At 42.3% G+C, this 25280-nt stretch overlaps 1 protein-coding gene across 17 annotated transcripts in view; it reads left to right on the top strand.

Annotated features, from left to right (window-relative positions):
* Nucleotides 1–25280, top strand: part of KCNMA1 (potassium calcium-activated channel subfamily M alpha 1) — a 902086-nt gene that overhangs the window by 509737 nt on the left and 367069 nt on the right. The window lies entirely within an intron of this gene.

Below are 25280 nucleotides of genomic sequence, written 5' to 3'. Positions count from 1 at the left end.
AGGGGCTAGATATTGTAAGGACTCTAAATCCCATGATACTGTGTGTGGCACCCTCTGGGACACTTTGAATTAAGCTGTATGATCCTCGGGAGGTGTGGGGGGAGGATGTGTAAAGTCAGGAGATTGTATGGGGCTGCACTGAATGGCTAGGAGACTGAAGGGCCTGGTGCTAGCTGAGGAAAAGCTGGAGGAGAGAGGAGCAGAAAGGATCAAGCACCTAAAAGAGAATGTCAGAAGTTTCATATGAAGGGGAGGCTAGGTCTGGAGCCAGCTGTGCTACTAGGTGTCCGGTGGGATAGTAACTAATAGAAGTTGCCTGTGTTTGGACGTGGAGGTTTCGGAGACTTCACTCCCCAGATGTCCCTGCTGAGACCCCTTCTTTACTCCTCTTTAGCAGTCAGCCACTGAATGCTGTAGCGAAAAAGAGCTGGTTGTACTAGGACAGTGTTTCTCAACCTGGTGGTCACAGGAGGAGTTTAGGGGGAGTCATGAGAAAGGCCAGAGTTAAGGGGTAGGAAGCAGAGCACACCCCATACCACAGGAGGCCCGACAAAGCTAATTTACATATTTCAGCCCTGAGTGGGGCTGAAGCCCACGGCCCAAGTGAGACTGAAGATAGGGAGTCACAATTTTTTCTAGTGGGGGGGGGGGGCTTAATTTTATTTTAATTCCAATGGGGGTTGCCGGCAGCATAAAAAGGTTCAGAAATAACGACAGCCTTTCCTGTCTTAAGCAAGGGGTTGCAGGCCACTATATCACATCCATAATTTCTCCTAGCAATGATAGTCTCCCATGGGGAGTGTTGAGAACCCTATTACCCAAAACACTTACAATTAGCCTGGAAATGTGCAGTAGGGAACAGTCCTGCATTTGACCCAATGGATGAAAAATATGCTGAGACAGGTCTTTTCCATGCCACATTTCTATGAATCTCTGATAATGGATATTTCCATGTATTTTAATATGTACAAGTAAACATGTTACAGTACAGTATTACTAGATGCTGGATCTGAATACCAAGTAAACTGTTTCCGGTAGCCAGTGTTCTAAATCAAATTTTACTTGATATGGTTACTAGTCTTGCTAAATGAATAAGAAATATACTGTCTAAATAACATCACAATTGTACTGTTACTACAATAATTCCATTATCCACTCTACGGATAACACCATAGACTATTAAAATTGAAATTATATTAAAAATATATAAAGCCAGATTTTAAAAAGTTTAGCGCCTATTTGGTCCCACTGAAAACAATGGGGACTAAGCTCTTTTGAAAAATCTGTCGTCTTGTTTATTTTCACCATTTATGCTGGATACTATTTGTTGATTACATTTAGACAATGAAACTAGATAGATCAGAAACATTTTCTGCTTTGCTTTCTGGTTTCCAAGTACTAGCTCAGTGCTGTTTGCTTGGGTTCCTAACTCTTCTGGGGGAACACTGAATTTAAAAAAATCATCCAAAAATATTTGTGAGCTGTATATGAGTAAAACCTGCTCCTGCTCCTCCTCCTCACTTTTCTCTTTTTAAATCAAAGCCTGCATTTAGGTCAGTCCTAAAGCATCTGACAGTGTCTCTGCAAAGACTGAATTCCTTGTTCTTTTCCCCTGTGGTCAGATTAGTTATGCACAGTGAGTTAGCAACATTCCTCCTTACCACTGGAAAAGATTATAAATCTGTCTAATATAAACAGTGAGACAATTCAGATCAATTTTTAAAAGATCGAGTACCACTTGCGAAGAAACATACAACAAAGCGGTTATCAACGCTTGAGGACTAGCAGGGATCACCACCCTTCTGTGTGGTGTAGCACAGGCAATCACAGACTCATTATCAGCTTTTGAAACATGAATAGAGATGTGACCTCTTTCTCTCCCCCTTCTTATTTCCTTTCCTCCTGTCAACTTGACAAATTGCAGCTTTTGGGAGACCCCAGTAGCTGATGAGTCATTTGTGGTTAAAAATAGAATTCCTTGTGGCAAGGACACCCATTCCACTTTTGACGCATATGTCACTATTGACAGAGTCATGGGGCCAAGTGTGCCATGTTAATTAAGCAAATGGAAAAAACTCTTTCTCTAGAGAATGCCAGAATTGGAACTGGAGCAACACTGAAGGAAATAGCTTGGCATGTAAACATCAATAACTGCATTTAAGGCAATATGTCAAAATATGGATTGGCTCTTAAATAAAGTATTTAAATAAAGCCTGACTGGTCATTTTATATGAAAATGAATGTATACATTTCAGTGTATATGGACTTATAAATTTAGTTTCATTTTTAAATCCACACATTTATAAATCTCTAGGTGTACCTTTATAAAGCTGACTTACTTTTAAAACTCTCTGTGTGGTGAAAAGGCTCAGTAAATGGGTCCTATGTGACTTTGGTCTGTGTGTGGAGCAATTATTTGTGATTGCACTAATGTGACACAAGAACTCGGGAGATATTTAAGAGTGGGTTAGATAAATGTCTGTCAGGGATGGTCTAGACAGTATTTGGTCCTGCCATGAGGGCAGGGGAATGGACTCGATGACCTCTCGAGGTCCCTTCCAGTCCTAGAATCTATGTTAGACCTGTTTATTGTAATAACCCAAAACAATTTTTCACCCTGGTTAGCTCTGCAGACCCAGTCCAGTTCTAGGGGAGAGAGAGACACAGATTCTATTCTGGGCTTTGCATCATCAGTAAAATTTGCTATAGAACTGTTATATTACTGTTGATGGGAATTACTGGGGTTCAGGGCATGAGGGTCAAGCATTTCTGTTTAACTGTTTGAGACATAAGAATGGAGTGAAAGCATAGCATTTTTACAGAATTACTCCTGGTGTCTATACTTTTACAAGCATTCACAAATAAACATTTGCTACTATGCATTGTGGTTTATTTGTGACACCTATGAAAAGATTAATTTGTAAAACCCAGAAGCTTGCAAAAGCTGCAAGAAATAGTGTGATACTCTTAGGATTTATCAAACAATGAGAGTTTGATCTGCTGATGATCCTCAGCTGTATTTCACCAGTTGATTATTTTGTTGTTTGTTACCCTTCTGGTCCTGTAAAAAAGGCAGAATTCTCTTTCTACCTCATGCAATTCATTTCAGTCCTTACTAATCTTACCTTCGGTTTTGTCTACACTGGCAAGTGAAAGACAAAACTTTTGTCATTCAGAGGTGTTACCACTACTACCCGCCCCCCCCAAAAGAGGACACACTTTTTTGTCAATGACAAGTGCTAGTGTGAATGGTGCTTTGTCGGCAGTAGCACCCTCCTGCTGACAGTGCTAATGTCGCTTGTTGGGGTTGGACATTTTTTGTTGCAAGAGCTCTCTCCTGCCACCAAACAACAGCTACACCGAGTGCTTTTTAGCGGTACAGCTGTAGTGGCACATCCATGTCGCTAAAAGCTGCATAGTCTAAACACAGCCTTAGTCTCCATTAAACAGTTTCCATTTGTCAACAGAGATCACACAGTTAGTGTGTGTATGAGAGAAAGAATGGGATGATAATGATGTGTATATATAGAAGTGCCTGGTATTTTTCCCTTAAAATAACAAGACAATTTAAAGGAATAAAAATCAATCAAAGTTATAATCAAACTCAAAGAATTAGTCCCACTAGTCATGAATAGTGACACTAGTCAAAACACTTTTGGTTGATATATATTTAAAAAAAAATCTTTGAAAGACAGAATTTAGATGAACAATTATTAGAATTATCTAAGCCAAATACAAGCAATTAAGTCTGAGGCATAAAGGCAGTATAAGGCATGCAGTTTCTTTTAGGGAAGCAAAATAACTAAATGCATATAATAATCATAAGGGTTTGGTTCTCAAAGTATGGCCCATGAAGTGCTTGTTGGTGATTCTTATTTCTATTGGTTAACTCACATTAAACTTATAAGCAATTGCCATAGTTGACACAGGAGTATTATGGATTCATGAACAGGAGAGGAAGCTAGTGGTTTTAATCATGAATGAGAGGGGAGGAGCTCTATTAGAATCTCTCTGCTAAGACGTGGCCCCTGCTATGAAAGATTTGAGAATCCCTCCTCTAAAGCAAACATTTTCTAATGCAGCTATTAACATACCAAGCAATATCAATTGTGTGAAACGTTCAAAGGCAGCTTTGTTTCTATACTAGGCCCATTTTCTCTAAAGAATATAAAAGTATTGGTTTCAGCAACGTTTTGCTTGTAAAAGTCTTGTGATAATTTTCAGATTAGCTTGGCTTTTCTCCTCTTGAGTTCAGTTTTGGAGTTAGATTATCTGTGATATTCATCATTGGTACAAAATCTCACCATTTTAGAATTTAGATTTAGAAATAACTTCCATAGAAAGACTATCAATGAACTTCTACCAAGAATTCATATAACTTTCTCACTTTGATAACTTATCAAACTACATGATGTATATAGAATCCCAGAGTTTACTGATAATAAAATTATGCCATATCCCACTTCATACTGATACCACACGATAGAATCACAGATTATCAGGGACTTCATCTAGTCCAACCCCCCCTGCTTAAAGCAGGACCAATCCCCAGACAGATTTTTACCCTAGTCCCTAAATGGCACCCTAAGGATTGATCTTGCAACCCTGGGTTTAGCAGGCCAATGCTCAAACCACAGAGCTATCCCTCCCCCTGATATACACATCAAGAGTGTCTCAGATAAAGGTTGTATAGTAATTGTTGTCCACTGTTGACTTTTTTTAATATGTACCATTTTTATGTTGGGTATTAGGTGCCCAAACTACATTGATTGTAATAGTTTTTAAGGACAGAAGGCCCATTAAGATCTTTTAGTCTGATTTCTGCATGATAATTACTTGGTGAGGTCTTATGCTACTATATCAAGTCCATAACTTCTGTTTTAGAAAAATATCCAGTCTTGATTTAAAGACCTCAACTGATGGAGAATCTACCATGTCCCTAGGTAGATCCCCTAAGTTGCTCCAATGGATAATTACCCTTACTTAAAATTTACACTTTATTTCTAGTCTGAATATGTCTAGCTTCAACTTCTGGCCATTGGATCTTACCCTTCCCTTTTTCTGCTATGTTAAAGAACCGTCTGCGATGAGAAATTGCTTCCCCGTAGGTACTTATAGATTGTGATCAGGTGACCTCTTAACCTTTTCTCACATAAATTAAATTGACCAAGCTTCTTAAGTCTTTTTAGGCTATAGGGTATGCTTTTCAGACCTTAGATCATTCTTGTAGCTTTTTTCTGAACCCTTTCCAATTTTTCAACAACCATTTTGAAGTATGAATACTAGAACTGGACATGGTGGTCTCCCTCATATTGTGTATTTCACTGAGAGATATGCATCCAACTCACTTTAGACTCCTTTGAAAATCCCAGATTTAGTCATTTTTCTAACTACTCTCTGAAAGTAGCACACTAGTGCTAAAGATAATGTAACGTGATAGGCAGAATTCAAGGACAGGAGTTCACGGACTTTAATGAGACAATAAATGAATGAAACTGTATAGATTTCAGATATTTATGTTTCTCATTCTCCTTTATGGTTTTGCTGCTGTGGCTTTAATTTATATCTGCCTGTGAAGGACTCCCAGGAGAACTATAGTGAGGAAGGAATAAGTGAACAAAATGGTAGCATGAAATGATCTTTAGATGTTCAATTAGAAAGTAAGGGATCATTCTTTTCAAGTATAGATTTTCTTCTGTTCAGTATGTTAATTAGAATGTTTCTAAAACAGTGTATTTTACTTGATTCAGTTGGTCATAGACTTGAAATAGAAGCAGCAAGTCACTAATGCCATGCTGATTAAAAAATTACTCTAGGCTTTGATGTTATTTAAAAGCAGATTTTGTTGCTGAAGTAAACTAGTCCCACAGTACAAAGGACAATACCTGAGTCCTTTGGGTTAATAGTCTACCAGCTAGCATCCCTTGGAATATATTTTAGCTTTCATACTAATGATGGTCAGACCTCTAAAACATTTAATAGTTGCCTGATGCTTGTTGTAAATTAACCAGAATATTACCTGCCAATCTCTAGGGTTTTCTGTAGTGTCTATTAGTGTCTAAAGCCTAACTGCATGTGTGCACATTAACTATATAATGATGTTTTGAATACTGGCTGGATGTATGTATAATCATATCTATACATATAATCATATCTAGTCAATACAACCAGGTTGTCATTTCAAACTAATGGTCTAATTAATCTGGTGAGGGGTAGCTCAGTGGTTTGAGCATTAGCCTGCTAAACCCAGTGTTGTGAGTTCAATCCTTGAGGGGGCCACTTATGGATCTGGGGCAAAATCAGTACTCAGTCTTGCTAGTGAAGGCAGGGGGTTGAACTCAATGACCTTTAAGAGTCCCTTCCAGTTCTATGAGATAGGTATATCTCCATATATTTTTATATATAACTATATATTATAATGCTACTTTATACAAAAGCTATATTGCTGTATATTCTGCAAATAAATAAATAATCTTTTATTTAACTCGCATAAGGTGCATATCATTTCCTACTAGTCATCACTGAAGGGAACATGGGGTGGAGTCTAATGAATATAAACAGTACTGTTTAGAATATGAGAGCCTTTTCAAACACTGTTGCTAAGTTGCAGGACATATTTTCCAGGACATAAATGGAAGTGAGTCTATATCCCACTTAAACTGCTAAATTCCTTATTAAGAAAAAAATATTTTGTCTACCTACTGCCAACCTGATATTTTAGACTCAAGCAGAAACATACAGGACAAACTTTTTAAAATGAGGTTTTAGGAACATTTCATACAGTGTGGCTATTTTAAAGTAGGCATAATAGTACTAGGATGGAGCATGAATTCCTTGGTCTATTTTTATTGTCTGTAAGTCAGGGGGAGTTTTGCCAGAACAAGAATAAATGAGTGAAAACTGAGTAATGTCTTCAAAAGTTACCCCCAAATTATTCTCACTTAGAAATGAATTTTATGTTACAGTTGGTGATAGGTGAGCCTCAAAAGGTTTGGAGGATGAATGCACAGATAGGATGTTTATCTGAATTTAAATCCCTGCAAAAAGGAGGAAGCATGGGTCCTGGTGGCTAAGGCAGAATTGGAGAAGCTGAGGTCTATTTCCCTCCTCTGATAATAACTTGCTGTGTGCCCTTTGGCAGATAACTTAACTTATCTTTGTCTCCTCATCTACTAATGAAGGGATTCTCAAACTTCATTGCACCATGACCTTCTGAGAACAAAAATTATTACACGACCCCAGGAAAGGGGACTGAATCCTGAGCCCGCCGGAGCCCTGCTGCCCCAGGCGGAAGGTGGGGCACAACGCCCAAGCCCGAGGGCTTCAGCCCCAGGTTGGGGGCCTGTAACCTGAGTCCTGCTGCCCAAGGCTGAAGTCGAAGCCCAAGCCCCCCTCACCATGGCTGAAGTCTTTGGGCCTCAGCCCTGGGGGGTGCGGTTTAGGCTTCGACTTTAGCCTCAGGCAGCAGAGTTTGGGCTTTGGCCCTGAGCCCCAGCAAGTCTAACACCTGCCGTGGTGACCCCATTAAAATGGGGTCACAACCCACTTTGAGGTCCCAACCCACAGTTTGAGAACCACTGTACTAATGCATAATAATAGTTGCCTTTGTCACATGGTGCTTTGAAACTTGATTAATTTAGATTTTAAACTAAGATCTTTGGGTGGCAGTCACTAGAAAAGCACAGTGTGTCAGTGACTGTGATGTGAGTGGTCCTGCCCACCCAGTAGTTAGAGTAGGAGTTGATAGTCAGGAATCAGAGCCAGAGTCAAAGGCCAAGCACCAGAGCCAAATGGTTAGAGCAAAAGTCAGGAACTGGAGATGAAGAGTTACCTGGAGTGAGGCAAGGCTGGTACAGCACTGGGTCCAAGGCAAGAACAGGACTGGAAACAAGCATGCACAAGATCCATTACATCCACGGACAAATGCTTTGAGCGGCTGCTGAACAGTGGCTGGTGTTAGGCTTAAGAGCTGGTCTGTTTACTCTTCCAAGCAATCAGGCAGCCTACTACAGGCCAGCTGAGCTTGTTAGGTTGCCTGGAGACTGGCACTGCTTCCAGACTGGCTCGGCTCAAGGCCTTGCCACCAGGTATCGGAGTCTTCCCGTAACTTACCAAGAGTAGAGGATTAAGTGGATCAAATACTCATTTTGTCTGTGGACTGTTATGGGTGGAGGATTGGAGCAGTTTGGGTAAAATTAAGATGTGAAAGATGGGGTGGGTCCTCAAGGACTCTGTTTGTTGTAATCTGAAAGCCACTAGGTTTACCTGTTCTATAATCCTGAAGGGACCGAGGAACTGGTAGTCTAGTTTGGAAGATATACAGCTCAATTTATGGTTCTGGGCAGAGAACCATACCTTATTCCCTACAGCCAGAGTGGGAACAGCTTGACAGTCTTGCTCCACATGGTGTTCATAGGCTTCTTTGGCAGACTGCAAGTGTTCCTTGAGCTCTCAGTGTACTTGGTGTAGATGGGAGGCTAAATCTGTGGTGGTAAGTACTGGGGAACTCACAGATAAGTCTGAGTGGAAGTAGGGGTGAATGCCATAGTTTGACCCAACATAGCGAATTCTTTGCAAAGTGTGGGTTTCATTGTTGTATGCAGATTTGGCGTAAGACAGTAGGGAAAGCCACTTATCCTGGTGGTAACTCAAAAACCAGTGAAAATGCTGCTCCAAGAGCTGATTGACAGTCTGTTTGGCCATTAGTCACCAGGGAATAGGCAGTGAGGTGAGGAGCTCAATGCTAGGGAGGCTGAGAAATTCCTTCCAGAATAGGAAGATTAACTGGGGTCCCAGGTCTGATACAATGTCTGTTGGTAACCTGTGGAGACTGTCTTTCGTGCTACAGGAATAGTATGGCATGGGATGAAGTGTGCCATCTTTGTTAGGAGGTTGACAAAAACCAAGATTACTGAAAAAAGAATGAGGAGTGCTTGTGGCACCTTAGAGACTAACAAATTTATTTGGGCATAAACTTTCATGGGCTAAAACCCACTTCATCGGTTTTAGCCCACGAAAGCTTATGCCCAAATAAATTTGTTAGTCTCTAAGGTGTCACAAGTACTCCTTAGTCTGTATCAGCAAAAAGAACAACACAGCTACCACTCTGAAACCTGTCAAGATTACTGGATGTCCCTAGAAGTGCGGCAGTTTTACAGTAAAGTCCATTGATTCAGTAGACCAAGACTGTGGAGGTGTGGGCTGAGACTGGAGGAGACTTAAGGGTTTTGATCATGGATTCTTGTTATGGACGCAGAGGCCACGGGATCTTATATAATCCTTGAGGTAAGTTTGTAGGCCTGTCTCCCAGAAGCACCTTGAGAGTAGATTCTGGGTCTTGAATTGGCCAAAATGGCTCATAAGTGGTAAATTGTGGCATAGTTTCAATATCTGAAGCCTAGGTTTCCCCTGTACAATGTTGCAATAAAGGAGGCTTTTCTGTAGCTGAAACTTCGGCTCAGGTACCCACATCATTCAGGGCCCGGAAGATTTGTGTTGTGAACTGGTCATCAGAGAGCTGATGGAGGATGTCAGATTGCTGTCAATCATCCTGTTGACAAAGTTGGATGCCTTGAGTAGGGTGGCAGAGGGTTCATCATCAGGTTAGAGATATTAATCTTTGCGGGATAGGACATCTGGCTTCCTATTTCTCATCCCAGGGTGATAGGTAATAACATAGTCAAAGTGAGTGAATAAGAGGGACCAGCGGATCTGGTATTGGTTAAGGTGTCTAACAGTCCATAGGTTCTCCAGATTCTTGTGGTCCATCAGGAATTGGACTACAAATCAGGCTTCTTCTAGGAGGTGGAGCCACTCCTCAAAAGCGGCCTTGATATTTTTTCCCCCCATCAGTTAGTTTCAGAGATTAAAGAGCATAGGGGCAGAGTCAATTGCGGGGTCTTTGCATGTTGAGATAATACTGCACATATGGCAAAGTTTATCATTGACCTTATTTGTAAATGTTTAAATGGAATGTGAGTGAATTGTGATGGATGCTGAGGTTAATTCCCCTTTTCATTTGCTCAAAGCCAACTGAGCCTCCATGGAGCTAGCAAACTGGACCCCCTTTTTGGAGATGTGCTGCTGTGGATGCAACCAAGCTAAAAAATCCTTTAATAAATTGCGTGTATAAATTCTTAAATCTTGGATATTGTTGCCACCTTATGAGTCTACGGTGAATCCCTCAGGCAGCATGATGTATCCCAAGTCCTTATCAAACTTGCATTTCTGGAGAATCATTTAGAAGTGGTTTTAGTGTCTCCAAGACACCATGCACATGATGATTGTGGAGGTCCTGGCTTTTGAAAAATTAAGATGTTGTCTAAGTAAATGAGGACAGATTGGTCCAGCATGTCCCTAAAGATGTAATTTATAAAATGCTGGAAGGTTGCCAGGGCATTTGCACACCCATCAGTAATCCACACAAGGCCAGAGGGAGCCATCTCCACAAAGAAGATTGGAGTCCCCACTGGGGACATTGAGAAGTGAATGAACTCTTCCTACAGGTTTTCCTGAGTTAGTCCAGAATGCCTGTAATTTGGGTTTGGACTGGAGGTGCCTGAAAGGAACATATTTTCCTGGATGAAAATTGAACATGTTAGCATAGTGTTGCTATTTAACAGGAAAGCTGTGAGCCAGTGGGAGGTTGTGGGGGTTTCTGGAGTCGGCTTTGGATCCTCCTTTCACTTCTCTGAATTCTTTGGAGGACTTAGTATGCTGCAAAGGGTGCTGGTTCCAGGCTGGCTCTCAGGAAACAGGACTGTTGTCAGGATGAGTAGTCAAAGTACACTGTGCCTGATTGCCAGCAGATGTGCAGGTGATAAGTGACAAGCTAGGGGATGCCAAGGATAAATGATGAATGTTGTGTATGAATTAATCCAAACTGGTGAACTTCTTGGTGGCCTCGAAGGGTAATTACCTTTAGGGGAGCTGATTGGAGGGTGACTGGTCTTGATTGAAGGAGTGACCCTAGGGACTCCACTGACCTGCAGGAGTCCTTGCACTGGGTGGGGAAATTGCATGCTCAGTTGAACTCCCAGGTCCACAAAATTGCCTGAGGTACCCAAGTCCACAGTGCCTCTTGATTGCATTGCAAAGTGCTGGAACTAGAGAGGAAGTTGGAGATGTGTTGGATGGTGCTTGGCCATCACCTGGATACTAGCAGACAAGTGGTGTGGGGTGCTAGGAAGAGGGGAAGAGTGACAACCCAGGGGCTGAGGCTTGGCATTTCCTGATTCAGGTGCAGTTCGGACCATGGCAAGGCAGCTTCATGCAAAGTGTCCTGGCTCCACACAGTATAGACCCAATGCCTGGTATTAATTCTTCTTTGTGTCAGAGAGATGGGGCTGGACCGGATTGACTTGCATGGGTTCAGGCGATGGAGAAGGAACTGGTAATGGGGGTGGGGGGGCAGAGCCAGAAGAGCTGGTGGAAGCCAGGAAGACCATCTTCTTTCTTGGTAGTGTGTAGTCAGGCAGCAGTCCATCCTGATGCACCAGTCAACTAGGGTATCCAGTCCAGACAGGGATTCCACCTGTGATAACACTGGGTGGCCTTATTCCACTCAATGTCTTCTACCAAGCATTGGAATTCCAGTATTTACTAGCTGGCCAGCATCCTGCTGCAATGCCTGAAGCATGGCTTTGGCCGTACACTCATGAATTGGGTCATCAAAGATCATCACTGTAGTTCAAACTAAACCCTCAAAATTATCCCAGAAGGGGACTTGATTTTTTTTCCAGGAGCAGCTGCACCCAATCCAGGGCTTCCCCAGTAAGCAAGCCAATAATCCCAAGCAGGTTTGATCAGTGAGGTTACAACTGCTGGTGTAACAGATATTGGAGCTGACACTGATATAGGAACCCATGAAATTTGTTGTAATCACCATTGAACTTGTCAGGTAAGATGAGCTTGAGTTCCTAGAGGTCAGAATTCAAGGCAGCACAGCGTGAGTTGTAGGACCACATTCTGCAGCTGTAAGGCAGCAACCTGGGGCTACAAGGTCTGTAGGGCTCCCAATACCTCTGTCAGAAAGATATTTGCTTTTCTAGAATCTATGCTAATTGTGTCAGCTCCAGTTCTCTTACTGTTTATATTGCAGCTGCTCAAACTGTCAGTGAGTGGGATGTGAACACTCATGCCCAGTGGTTAGAGTAGGTGTCAGTAGACAGAAAACTGAGCCCTGGGTCTGAGCTGGAGTCACAGGCCAGATGCCAGAGCCAAGGGTCAGAGCAGAAGTCAGGAATCGGAGCTAAGGGTGTGGGTTCAGTTACTTGGAGTGTAGCGGAGCAGGACTGCGGAACAAGTCTGCAAAGGAACTATTGCAGCTGTGGATGAATGCTTTGGTCAGCCCCTGAATTACTGCTGCTGTTGGGCTTAAGAGCTGGTTTGCTGACTCTTCCAACCAATCAGGGGCTATAGCCAATCAGGCAGCTTACTGCAGGCCAGCTGTACTCATTAGGTTGCCTAGAGACTGGCTGGCTCTGGGGCAAGCCCTGCTTCCAGCTCAGTTGCAGGCGCTCATCCCTGACACAGTGTATTATAAAAGTGGTCTTGAAATCTTGTGAGATGATGCATTCTAAGGAGATGTCTGATAATTCCTGTTTCTGTCAGGTTGAAGAACAATAAAGGAGAGCAATCCTTAGATATCCAGGCCCTTTTAGTGCTGTACAACAGCGGTGGAAGAGCGCACTGAGAAAATGGGAGGTAAGGGAAAAGGAGAAAATGAACAGTGCTGGAAAGTAGAACCCAGGAGTCATTGACAACTCTATCCAACAGACAAAGCAGAATAATAAGAAAAAGTAAAATAATACCCCCTAAAATGATGCTAAAGAGATGGCATTATATAGTTTATTCCCCCCCTGGAATTTCCTTGAAACTACAGAGATGTACCAGTAGGAATAGGTAGTTCTCGATATAACTCGTGTTAAAGTGCAGTTATAATCTGAAAACTTGAGGTAAAGTTGATGTTGTGGTGTTCCATATTAGAACTGCTCAGTTTAGCAGTCAGAAGATGTGTTGAAGTGTTGTAGTCCATAAATTAAAGGAAACTCAGCAAGGACGCACCTGTAGCAGACATCTTAAGAGCTGCCATTTTTATGTAGCTGCCTTTCTGACAGTAACTGCTAATTAATGTGATCTTTATTTTCCAGTATTGCATTTATCATCAGCCAAGCTATTAGTATTTCTGGGTAGATTCATTCATGGTGTAACTCCATTAAAATCAATGGATGAATATAAACCAGAGATGAATTTGGCTTTGATTTTTTCTTTTCTTTTCAGTGAACAGTGGTTCAGAAAAAGAGTTGTGCTCAGTTTTTTAATGACTTTGAAAAAAATTAAAAGTCCCTTTTTTACTTTCTGGCTTGTTATAGTCCCTCAGTTTCTTGAATGAGTGAGTTGGGGAGTATCTGCACAGGGAAAGGCAGAGAATGCAGGTTCTCCTCTTCCTCCATGGGCTCTTCTTTTCATCCTCTGTCTTGGAGCCAGAAGAGTGTGACCACTTAATTTGCACAGGATAGCAAGGGCAATGGCTAAGCATGCTAAGGGTTAGTGGCATTTCAGAGCAAGCAGGGATCTTAAGAGACAGTGGGCTTGATTCTCCTCTCACACCAGTGTAAATCCAGAGTAAGTTCACTGAAGTCAAGGGAATCGCTCAGTATAAAACCAGAATAAGTGAGTGGTGAATTGGACACTAAAGGTTGCCATTTTTAGCGCTGCTGGTCAGGCTGGGAAATCGCTTGTGTGATCAATGAGTTAAATAAGAACAGGGACAATCCTAAGTGAGGATGAAGAGCTTTGACACCCCCCATGCTGCGTGGACCAATGCTGGTAAGGTGGCTCTAGGGAGGCTATTTATACTTACACCTGCCCTATGGTTATCCATGGTTGTTAGTGTGATGGAAAACAAGTGCAGTGCAGTTAAACTTTGAGTTAAATAGAACCATGGGATTAAAGGGAACAGATGAAGAGAAACAACCACACAAAAAGCAGCACTGACAATTGCTTTCCCTTATAAATAATACACATCTCCACATCTTCCACATTCTAATTTTAAGTCTGGGTTTCCATATTTATGGCTAAAAGTACAGTGAGCAACAGCTTGTTGTTAATGTGAAATTCTGAGGTTTCTGTTCATACAAATCTTTTCTTTGGTTTGTATTTGCAGGGTTCTTTCTCACCCCTGAGTTTCAGTTTGTGTATAGGTTCAAACTCATTGTTTTCACTTTGAAACCATGTGGCACCTAGAGTCATGCATGGTCTCAACATGAAAGAAAAAAAACATCTTCACTTGAAATTAGAAGCAGCTTTACTGGAAAGGTTCATACGCTTTTGGGAATTTTTCTGCAAAAACCTGGGCTAAGTTATGAGTTTGAAGCAAAAGTTTAAAGCCTAGCTGGATTTTACATGATTAGTGAGGTTCTCTCAGCTGTGTCTGTTGTGACCCAGTTTCTGTACTGCTGTTGAACAGTGTTTCAGATCAGCTCAGTACAGTAAAACTGATTATTGTGATTTTTATATATTACCAAGATAATCTGGGTAATATTTCTGGCTCTGTAACGAACTTTTTACGTAGTATTGGGCAAGTCACTGACAGCCTGATTTTGACAGGAGTGGAGTACCTGGATCTCCCATTTATTTTTTTATTTGGAGATGCAGGTGCTCAACAGTTCTGGAACACTTGCTCTTTTGTGTCTCTAATTTTTCCCGTCGGTAAAATTAAGACAATATCATCAAAGGATCAGACCTTGGGACAGGGTTTCGGGACATTTACGTTATATTCTCAATCCCGCTGCCACCTTGCTGTGTGACTTTGCGGTTGAATAAATTGCTTAACTTCTGTGCTTTGGTTTCCTTTACCTTAGAGATGTTGTGAGTCAATGCATTATTGTACTTTGACACTCTTTGAGGCAAGGTGCAATATGGTAGATGCGCACAAAATGTCATTGTAATTATGAACATACATCAGTGTAGATACAGAAATAATTATTTTTTAAATTATCAAATTTAGAAATGGGAACACAAGCAAAGCAAACAATATTGCATGGTATATCTAGATCCAAATCAGTGAGACAAGAGTACAAATCCTTCCAGTGACTCATGGAGCAAAGAACAGAGGCTGGGGCTTCCCAAAGGGCCTAAGGGACTTGGGTGCCAATTGCAATTAAAAATATACAAGGAAGTTTAGGATGTTGTATGGAGACACTCTGCCTGGCTAATATTCTTGACTCTACATGGTCAGTTACAGTAAGTCTGCTACTGCCCTTCAGAGGAATGACAGGCATCTAAGGGGGATTATTTTGAGGTTCCTTAAGGTCCTGCCAAAAGACTGTCTGCTTCCTGCCAAGAAGTAACTACAACTTGGATAACACTGCTGTAATGCAGGGGCCTGCACAGCTCTTGTGAAGTGTGGCAGACTTGCTGTGCTTTGCAAGACCCTGCATAGTCTACACATGATGCCTGTACCCCATATACACAAATAATACAGCTGCATTTTGGATCCCCTCCATAAAAGGAAGAATCAAGGCACAGGATCTCTTCAGGAATTTATGTATCTCAAACATGTCCATCAACCATAATTAACTCCCAATCGTATTTACATTTAATATCGCTATAGAAGCTTTTCTTGCCTTATTTGAAGATATACTTGTTAATATAAGCAATTATATTATTGAAAACTGTTCTAACAGACTGCTGAAAAATGCTAATGTCAGAACAGAATAGTTTGTTGATCTATGCATATGAAAATTAGAGTTATTTACAGGTATTCTCTTGGGACACTATTTGTGATAATAAAAGAATTCTTAGTAGGAAATTAAGGAAGTAATCAGTTTGCTAATTGAAGTTACCCAGGTCACATTAAACAGAGGCAAATTAAACTGTCTTCTTGCAAAGCCTGAGAAACATCTGTTAAACAAAGTCAAGGGCAACTCTACTGCATTGGATTTTCTTTTGCAGAGATGTGAAACTTTATTTCCCTGTGGTTTCAACCTAGAAGACAGTGTATCTATTAAACATTTGCTGTGTTTCAGAAAGTCAGGAGTAGCAAATAGGTTTAAACAAACAAACCCAAGTATGCCTTGTACAGGGCTTTGTGTGTGTGTGTGTGTTTATAAATCTATTGCAAAATACTATTTGCGGATGTAATTTATAAGAGACTGCACAGATTGTAAATAATGGGGAGATATAACAGAGATATGATATATAGTTATAGTAAGATAAGAGAGTTTGTTTTTCTTGGAAGTCTCAGCAAGTGAACCAAGCAATAAACTGTCACTGAGACTGAGTAGGATAATCGCCCCAAATACTTATACAGAAAATTGGCTTGATTCACTCTCCCTGTCTCAGGTGCAAATTTCGGCCCTCTGGCCCTGGCAGGGGCAACTGCAAGTCCGAGGAGGAATGGATAATGTTTACACATCTGTCTTTTTTCCTCAGAGGGTCTGCTGGGAGAGTGCATTTTAACTTGTAGCAGAAAAGCCCCACTGACATTGGCTGACGGGTGCACTGAATGATGAGCACCCCTCGTTAGCCTCAGTCTGGCGAGTACTGTCTCCATTGTGGCTACACACTGGCTAAAGCCAGGTTTCCTGGCAGAGCAGGCATTGTGTGCACCTTGCGCCACTACAAGATCTGTTGGATGTAACCCAGGGTTGAACAGAGCCAATTGATGGCACTTTGTCACAATATCAAGCTGGGAGGGGTTGCAAGTAGTTTGGAGGATAGGATTAAAATTCAAAATGATCTGGACAAACTGGAGAAATGGTCTGAAGTAAATAGGATGAAGTACTTCACTTAGGAAGGAACTATCAGTTGCACACGTACAAAATGGCAAATGACTGCCTAAGAAGGAGTAATGTGGAAAGGGATTTGGGGGTCATCGTGGACCATAAGCTAAATGAGTCAACAGTGTAATGCTGTTGCAAAAAAAGCAAACATAATTCTGGGATGTACCAGCAGGAATGTTGTGAGCAGGAGTGTTTTGAGTGTTGTCATGAGAAGTAATTCTTCCGCTCTATCCTGCGCTGATTAGGCCTCAATTAGAGTACTGTGTCCAGTTCTAGGCGCCACTTTTCAGGAAAGATGTGGAGAAATTGGAGAAAGTCCAGAGAAGAGCAACAAAAATGATTAAAGATCTAGAAAACATGACCTATGAGGGAAGATTGGGAAAAAAAAAATAAAGAGTTTGTTTAGTCTGGAAAAGAGAAGACTGAGAGGGGACATAAGTTTTCAAGTACATAAAAGGTTGTTGCAAGGAGGAGGGAGAATAACTGTTCTTAACCTCTGAGGATAGGACAAGAAGCAATGGGCTTAAATTGCAGCAAGGGAAGTTTAGATTGGACATTAGGAAAAACTTCTTAACTATCAGAGTGGTTAAGCACTAGAATAAATCGCCTAGGGAGGTTGTGGAATCTCCATCGCTGGAGATTTTTAAGAGCAGGTTACACAAACACCTTTCAGGGATGGTCTAGGTAATACTTAGTCCTGCCATGAGTGCAGGGGACTGGACTATATGACCTCTCGAGGTCCTTCCAGTCCTATAATTCTGTGATCTAAAGTCAGATATCTCAGATCCTTTTGGAGATAGAAGCAGATGCAGGATCCCATAGGGAAACTGGGAATATTTGTTTTTTGCCAGTGTGTAAATCTCTCATTTGTAGCCCTGCGGGCTGGGATATATTGGACTTTAAAGTCATGGGGAATGAGAGGAAGATTTTCTTTTGTGTGATGGCCCCTGTATGCTGTGCTGGGTAGCAAGGGCTCCGCTGAGGATTCTGGACTGCTGTGGGCTGCATCCTGAGGGTCAGTCTGACTACTCCCATTTTATGGAATCTGAGCCATTAAGCAACTTGTACAACCGGATGTTATGCTTGGTCTCTCTTGATTTCCAGAGCAGCCCAAAAACCTGGGGGCATAAAGATGGATGAAAGCCATTTTAACTCTGCTTCCCTGTGAATTGTACTTTCTGTGCCATATTTCCTGGAGGCACAGCACAGAATTCCAGCCATGGTATTTCTGGGTCACTGAATCATGCCATTGTGGGCCTTGAGAAGGTGCAGTGTATTCCAGGAAACTCCATATTGAAGGAAGGAAGGAATCTTTCCCTGGCAGGTTGATTAAAAAATAAAATTAAGGCAGCTGTGCAAGGCTGCTCAAGGCATTTGAAGTGCGAGAATACATCACAGGGAGGTGCATTAATCACAAAAGGTGCACAATAAAGTTATAGGGTCAAATCCTCAGTTGGCATAAATGAAGCTCTGCTGATTGGCACTAGCTGAGCACCTAGCCCATGTATCCCCTGGGTCAGCAGTTTGTCATACGGCTACCACCCTTCACTCCTGCCATTCTATACTGGGCTGTACAGCTGTTAGTCCAATTACCTTATTACTCAAAAGTGATTGTACAAAAAAGTGAGTCACAGGTTTTCCCAAAAAAATGACAAGTACAAGCTCTGTAATACCCCACCCCATCACACAGCGAACCAGGTTTATCACCGATCTAATTATACAGGGCTCAGTGGTGTCATCCCATGGAAGTGTTTGGACCATTTTGTTCATGCTGCTTATTTGTCTTATTTTGTTTGCTTTGTGTGAATTTTCCTTTTTTAGTTTCCTCCTGCTTTTTCTCTTGTAGTTACTATGGAAACAGTGTACTGAGTGACTCTATGTCATAGCAATAGACATAGAGTAGTTAGTTATACAATGATTTGTGAGATGATTATGACAGCATACATAAGGGGGTGGGAGATGTGTGCATGAAAGCAGGATGGGCATTGATGGTTGGCATCTGAAGTCACAGGTTTCCCAAGTGTGTGGTGGTATGACTCCTGTTTCATTTGTTTGTAACTTTACAAAACTTTCACTTTCACATTTGTCACCATCTTTGATTGAGACCACTAGATAGATCCCAGGTGCCCAAAAGATGCGGGTGGGAAGATGCGTTTTAGAAGATCCTAGGTATCCTGTACTGTTTGAAAAATGTGTCTAGACTAGTTCAAAGCACTTGAGTTGTCTAGTGCTTACTTAACTAGATACTTATCTGCATTTAATTAGATATACAGTGAAATTCTGTGTAGAAGGAAGTAAAATTTTTCACTTAACAATTTCACTCCAGTGTACAGATAAGTCTGTATCCAAACTTCCCCCAGACTTGTGGCTTGGCCCATCTCTTTTCTTTTTTAAGCACAGTTTGCTGTAATATGAATTGTAATTTGGAACAATCTGGGACTTTTATTACACTTTGGGCTTAAAAAAAAAATATGAACAAGCTTTTTGTATCACACTTCCCCCAGTTATGTTCCACTTCTTATGGTATGTACCATCAGAAGTATCATCATACGGTGAGATTGTTTAATTTGTACTGGTTCTTGGTTCAGATGGTAGTCAGATATTTCAAGAGTATTACAGCTGTCAAAAATGTGGGTACATTCACAGAGTATGAAGCAGTTTTAGGCTGAGATTCTCAAAGGGGCCTTAGGAAATTAGGTGCCCAAGTCTCTTAAGCCTTGGCTACATGACAGAGTTTTCCTGATGTAAGTTGCCCTGGCATAGATCCTCCACAGTTAGTATATTACTTGTGTGCATCTTGGTGCTGGGCATAGTCATCAGGAGTGCTTATGTCAGTGCACCCTAGGTAGGTATCCTAGTGTGCAACCCACCACCATTCAGTGCACTGTCTTTGGGGAGTTTTGGCAGTGCATGGTGGGGCGGAAACAAGCCTTGCAAGACTGGAGTCAAAGGGTCAACTTCCATCATGCAAATTTATCCATCCCATAATATATGATCCCATAATTTTCACACCTATTTTCAATATCCCATGAACCCATGTGGGACTAGTCACTGTCCACCATCTCTGACAGAAGCATGGAGCCTGTACAGCTCTGCATTATTGTCATGAGCATTTGTCAAGGCTGATTCCCCACTCTGGCACTTCAAGTGCAGAAGGTGGGGGTCTGCAAGGACTCTAAAAATTAATACTGGCCACTCCAGGCTGGTATTAAACTCCCAAGATTACAGCTTTTCTCTGACTTTGGATGAGTAGATGCTGCCACCACCCAAGTGCAAACCCTTCTGCTTTTGAGGACCCAGGAAGGAGCACTTAGAAATTCCTTCCATAGGGTACCCTCATACCCTTTCACTCCCACTCTGGGGAAGAGCTGAGAAGAAAACAAAGGAAATCAGCTGTTGCCACCAGCTAATTAAACAACATATGCACAAACCTCTTATGACACAAAAAAACCAATCCTGTTCTTTAAAAAGGTAAATTTTATTAAAAACAAAAAGAAAATACATCTGGAACTTAGGCTATTGCTAGATTTAAAAAGAGCAAATATAATAATAAAGAATCAAGAATGGTTTGCTTGAGGTCCAGCCTAAAGGTTACAAATAAAACAAAAGCACCTGAGGTTGGCACAGAGGAGTCCATAAGCCAATAAAAAACAAAAGAAAGAAACCTAATCACATCTTCCTGGATATTTCCTGATCTACTTACATATCTGGGGTTTAAATGAGTAGTTCTAGGTATAACCTGATGGTTTCAATACCTGTGTCAAAACTCTTACAGCACAGTAACTTTGGCAGGCACCACTGCCGTAATCGCCACATGGCATGGGGAAGTGTGGAATTACAGTGTAACTCCATGAAAGTTTCATGAGGATCTTTCAGAAGGATTCAGGGACATCCTTCTGTACATAAGCAAACTGTTCCACATGACCCCCTCTGCTTAACTCGAGAGGGGAATGAAAAGCAGATAGCATCTTTACCTTTCTTTGTTGTACTCACTACCTCTTGTACTACAAGTAAATGAAGGAAAATTCAATACCTGTGTCCTGATAATTTGGGACGCCGTAACTGTAATGGAAAATTTATTTAAACGCTTACCCGACTTTCCTTCCTCTGCTTCAAGCTTGCCCATGCTTGACTGCAGAGACTGGCTGGACTGTGGTGGAATCAAAAAAGAGGTCTTGGCATGCGGCACAGTTCAACCTCCACAATTACCTTCCCCCATCCTCCGCTTCCTCATCATTCACCTTTTCTTCACTGTTCACCACAGGGGCCTGTGACTAGGACTCCTTGGAGGTATCCATGGTGGTGTGCAGAGTGGTGGGGTCTCCACCAAGTATGGTATGTAGCTTTTGGTAAAAGTGGCAGGTCTGAGGCTTGGCATTGGTCTTCCTGAACTTCTGGTATGCCTGCTGCAGCTTCTTGCTGCTGTGATCGATGCAGAGGGAGTTGATTTAGCAGGTCTGACCTGCTAAATCAACTGCGGAGCACTCTCTGGTCGACTCCAGTATTCCACTGGAACGAGAAGAGTAAGGTAAGTTGATGGGAGAGTGTCTCCCGTTGACCCAGCATAGTGCAGACACCACAGTAAGTTACTCATGTAGCTGGAGTAGCATAACTTAGGTTGACTTACCCTGGTAGTGTAAGTAAAGCCTATGTTGGAGTAACAGGGTGCTATATTTTTAAGTGTAGCCACATGCACAACTAGGTTGATGCAGGGCATCTTATGTTAACCTAGCTTCGTAGTGCAGACCAGGCCTAGGGCCAACTTTCTAGTCACACAAAACCGAACACCCTAGCCCCACCCCTTCTGCGAGGCCCCACCCCCTACTCACTACATTCCCCCTCCCTTGGTGGCTTGCTCTCCCCCACCTTCACTCACTTTCACTGGGCTGGGGCAGGGGGTTGGGGTGTTGGAGGGGGTGCGGGCTCTAACTGGGGGTGCGGGCTCTGGGATGGGGCTAGAAATGATGGGTTCAGGGTGCAAGACGGGCTCTGGTCTGGGACAGGGAGTTGGGGTATGAGAGGGTGTGGGCTTTAGTTGGGGATGAGAGGTTTGGGGTGCAGGAGGGGGCTCCAGGCTGGGGGGGTGGGGCAGAGGGATTTGGAGTGGTGGGAAGGGACTGCGGGTTGAGGCAGGAGGTTAGGTGCAGGAGGGGTTGAGGGCTTTGGGTTGGGGCCGGGAATGAGAGGTTCAGGTTGTGGGAGGGGGCTCTGGGCTGGGGCAGGAGGTTGGGGTGCAGGGGGTGTATGGGCTCTGGGGTGGGGTCAGGGATGAGGTGTTTGGGAGGCTGGGGGAGGCTCAGGGCTGGGGTAGGGGGTTGGGGCTTGGGGTTGGGCTGTAGGCTTACCTTGGGTGGTTCCCAGTCCGCGGTGCAGTGGGGGGCCTAAGGCATGCTGCCTGTCCTGGCTGGTACCACGCTGCGCATGCTCCGAAAGCAGCCAGCAGGTCCGAGTTGCTGCATGCACCACTTTCACCTGCAGACATTGCACCCCTACCCAGCTCCCATTGCCAGGAACTGGCCAATGGGAGTGCAGAGATGGTGCACTGGGTGGGGGCAGCACGCAGAGCCCCATGGCCTCCCTCACCTAGGACCCGGACCTGCTAGCCACTTCTGGGGTGTACGTAGCATGATGCCAGCCAGGACAGGTCGGGACTAGCCTGCCATAGCACTACAGCACCGCTGACTAGACCTTTAGTGGCCTGGGAGCCTCTAGGGTCCCTTTTTGACCAGGTGTTCACATCAAAAACTGGACACCTGGTCACCCTAATTCCAGGCCTCAACCTCTAAAATCCCACTGCTGTTATCTCTTGCATCTCTGAAATATCAAGAGGGTTGATTCCCAGTTAAATAAAGAGATGCTAAAATGTTTTCCTGAGTCAAATACATACAGTTAGTGAGAGGTTATGGCACTGACTGCATCTGCAGTGCAGTCCTTCTTTGTTTAAACACAAGTGGCATAGGTGTTACTTAGTCATGCAATTTAATTTTATGGGGGTACTACTGTATTTACGTTAAGTGTGGTTAGATATCATTACTTAAAGAATAAGTGTTGTGGAGGCATTCACTGCCAGCAGTAGGGAAGGAGTCTAGACAGCCGGAATAATTTTTGCTGCTACTGCTCCTGTCACAAACAGAAGACACTTGGGTGACTTTTTTTTCTTCTTCTTCAGAGCTCGAGTTCTTTCCAAAAGCAAGTAACCTGTTTTGGCTGCTAAACTGAGTAAATCGATTTAATTGACTACATTGCGTATTTTTTTTTTTTTTTTTTTTTAAATGAAGGAGACAGGGAGCGAGAGAGAGAGAGAGATCCTTCCCACTAAACAATATTCATATACATATATACTTTACCAACTTCCTCCTCTTTTGGCAAAGGAAAAAATATATACCTTGCCAAGTCTAACATGCTTGATGAGTAGTTAAAGCTCCCATATGCCAAACAAACCCAGCTCTGCTGCAAAATGTCATAAAGCTATGATTGTTTTAGCTTTTAAAATTGCTGCATGGGGTGGATGTAGTTTTGTTTATTAGATATATACTGTAGTTTATGAAGTTGAAACAATAATCAATTTGCTAGGATAACCCACAAGCACTATGATATTGATATAGAACTTTTTTGCATTTATTATTCTCTTCACACACAGCTTTCCATTAATACTCATAGCAGTTTTGTACCTACAGCGAAGGGAGAATATACTCCTAAAACAGCATGAGTGGGAACTAATTTGTATGGGAGCAAGGAGACAAAATATAAAGAGCATAAAATGGGAATTTTAACCATGAACTAGTTATTAGACCAAGAGACTGGGATTTGGAATTCCTGGTTTCTATTCTTGGCTCTGCCACTGACTCATTCTGCGACCTTGAGTGAGTCACTAACATTGTGTCTCAATTTCCCCACGTATAATTGGATATGGGACTGCAATAGGCACTGTATCTCATAAGGGTGTTATGACAATGAATTGGTAAAGATGGATAAAAGAGGATATATAAGCACAGAGAAATATTGCATCTTTGTTTTTATTTACCGTATTCTGTGAATGTTATGGGATCATGAACTTTTTTGCAGTTCTTTAAATTTTAAAGCTATAGTTAGATTCTTAAATCAATAGTTACAGTGGAGTCCTTATTTTTTTTTAAATGCTTTCTTTTTCTAAGGTAAATGTGGGTTTAATTTTTCTTTTATTTGCTTTTATTGGTTGTTTCCCCCCCAATACTATTATTCTGTACAGTGCCAGAGTAGTTTTGATTTATTTGCCTTCACAGTCTGAAAAGTGACACAGCAAGTTGCCTGACACAGGATGAAAAGAGATGTAGAGTGACCATTTGAAATAAACCTTGTCTTGTTTCTTATTTTTCATAATTCAAGTAAGCACACTAGAAATTTCCAGCTTATCACTTTAAAAGCATAGGGAAGCACTAGCAAAACAAGTGTCTGTACAGCATCTAGCACAATGGGGTCCTGATCTATGACTAGGGCTCCTAGGTACTATGGTAGTATAAATAAGCATGAGAACTTCGTACTTTCCTTAATATTGCTTTAATTATTTGTTCAGATGATGGGACATAATGGTTAATGACAACGGTAGCAACTGATGCTCTTTTGTCCATTTGTCAGCCTAAATGAGAAAACACATCAGTTAGTAGTTCCACTTTGTTAGAAATAAATGAAGTTCATTAAAATATGCTTTTTTATTCTTTTCCAAATAAGGCACTGAATCCTGCACTGCCCTGACTTGTTTGTGAAAGATGAATGACCCCCAGTGGTCATATTGTAGATTACCTGCTGTCAGTTATCACTTCTTTTCTCCTGTTAAAGAGTCAGGAATGGAATTATTTCCTACAGACTAACTTTAATAAATGATTTCTACTGAAAAAAAAATTGCTTTCAGTCTGAAATCTCAGCACATCTGTCCTGACAAGTATTTTTCACGAGCTAAGGTTTTCTGATCACTGTCACATATTGAAGGTAGTGAGAAGTCTGAAAATATCACATAACCAGAACTGTTCACGTTAGGATTCACCTGGATGAAGACAAGAGATGCAATCAGTATTTCATAGATGTGCTTCTTTCTGCAAAATGTGAAGGCAGACTAACTAGAAACACTAAGTGCAAAGTGGAATGGCATCAGAAGAATCTTTATAATAACAAGCAAATGACCTTGACATCTGCCCAGGGCCGGTGCAACCATTTAGGCGACTGTGCTAGGATTTGGGGAGAGGCATTTTCTTTGGCAGCGACTGTGGCGGCTGGATCTTCGGCCGCCCTGGTCACTGCTGGCATTTAGGCGGAGGGAGCTGGGGCAGGGAAGCACAGGGAGGGCCACCTGCAGCAAGTAAGTGTGGAGGCGGCACGCAGGGTAACTCCCCGCCCCAGCTCACCCTTGCTCCGCCTCCTCCCTGAGCACGCCATGGCTGCTTCACTTCTCCTGCCTGCCAGGCTTGCGGTGCCTAAGCTGATTGGTGCCGCAAGCCTGGGAGGCGGGAGAAGTGAAGC

The sequence above is a fragment of the Chelonoidis abingdonii genome, chromosome 15, assembly GCF_003597395.2.
Source record: "Chelonoidis abingdonii isolate Lonesome George chromosome 15, CheloAbing_2.0, whole genome shotgun sequence".
In the NCBI taxonomy this organism is placed as follows: Eukaryota; Metazoa; Chordata; order Testudines; family Testudinidae; genus Chelonoidis; species Chelonoidis abingdonii.
Note: the sequence above shows the minus strand (reverse complement) of the source record. Positions and strands in the feature narration are given on the sequence as shown.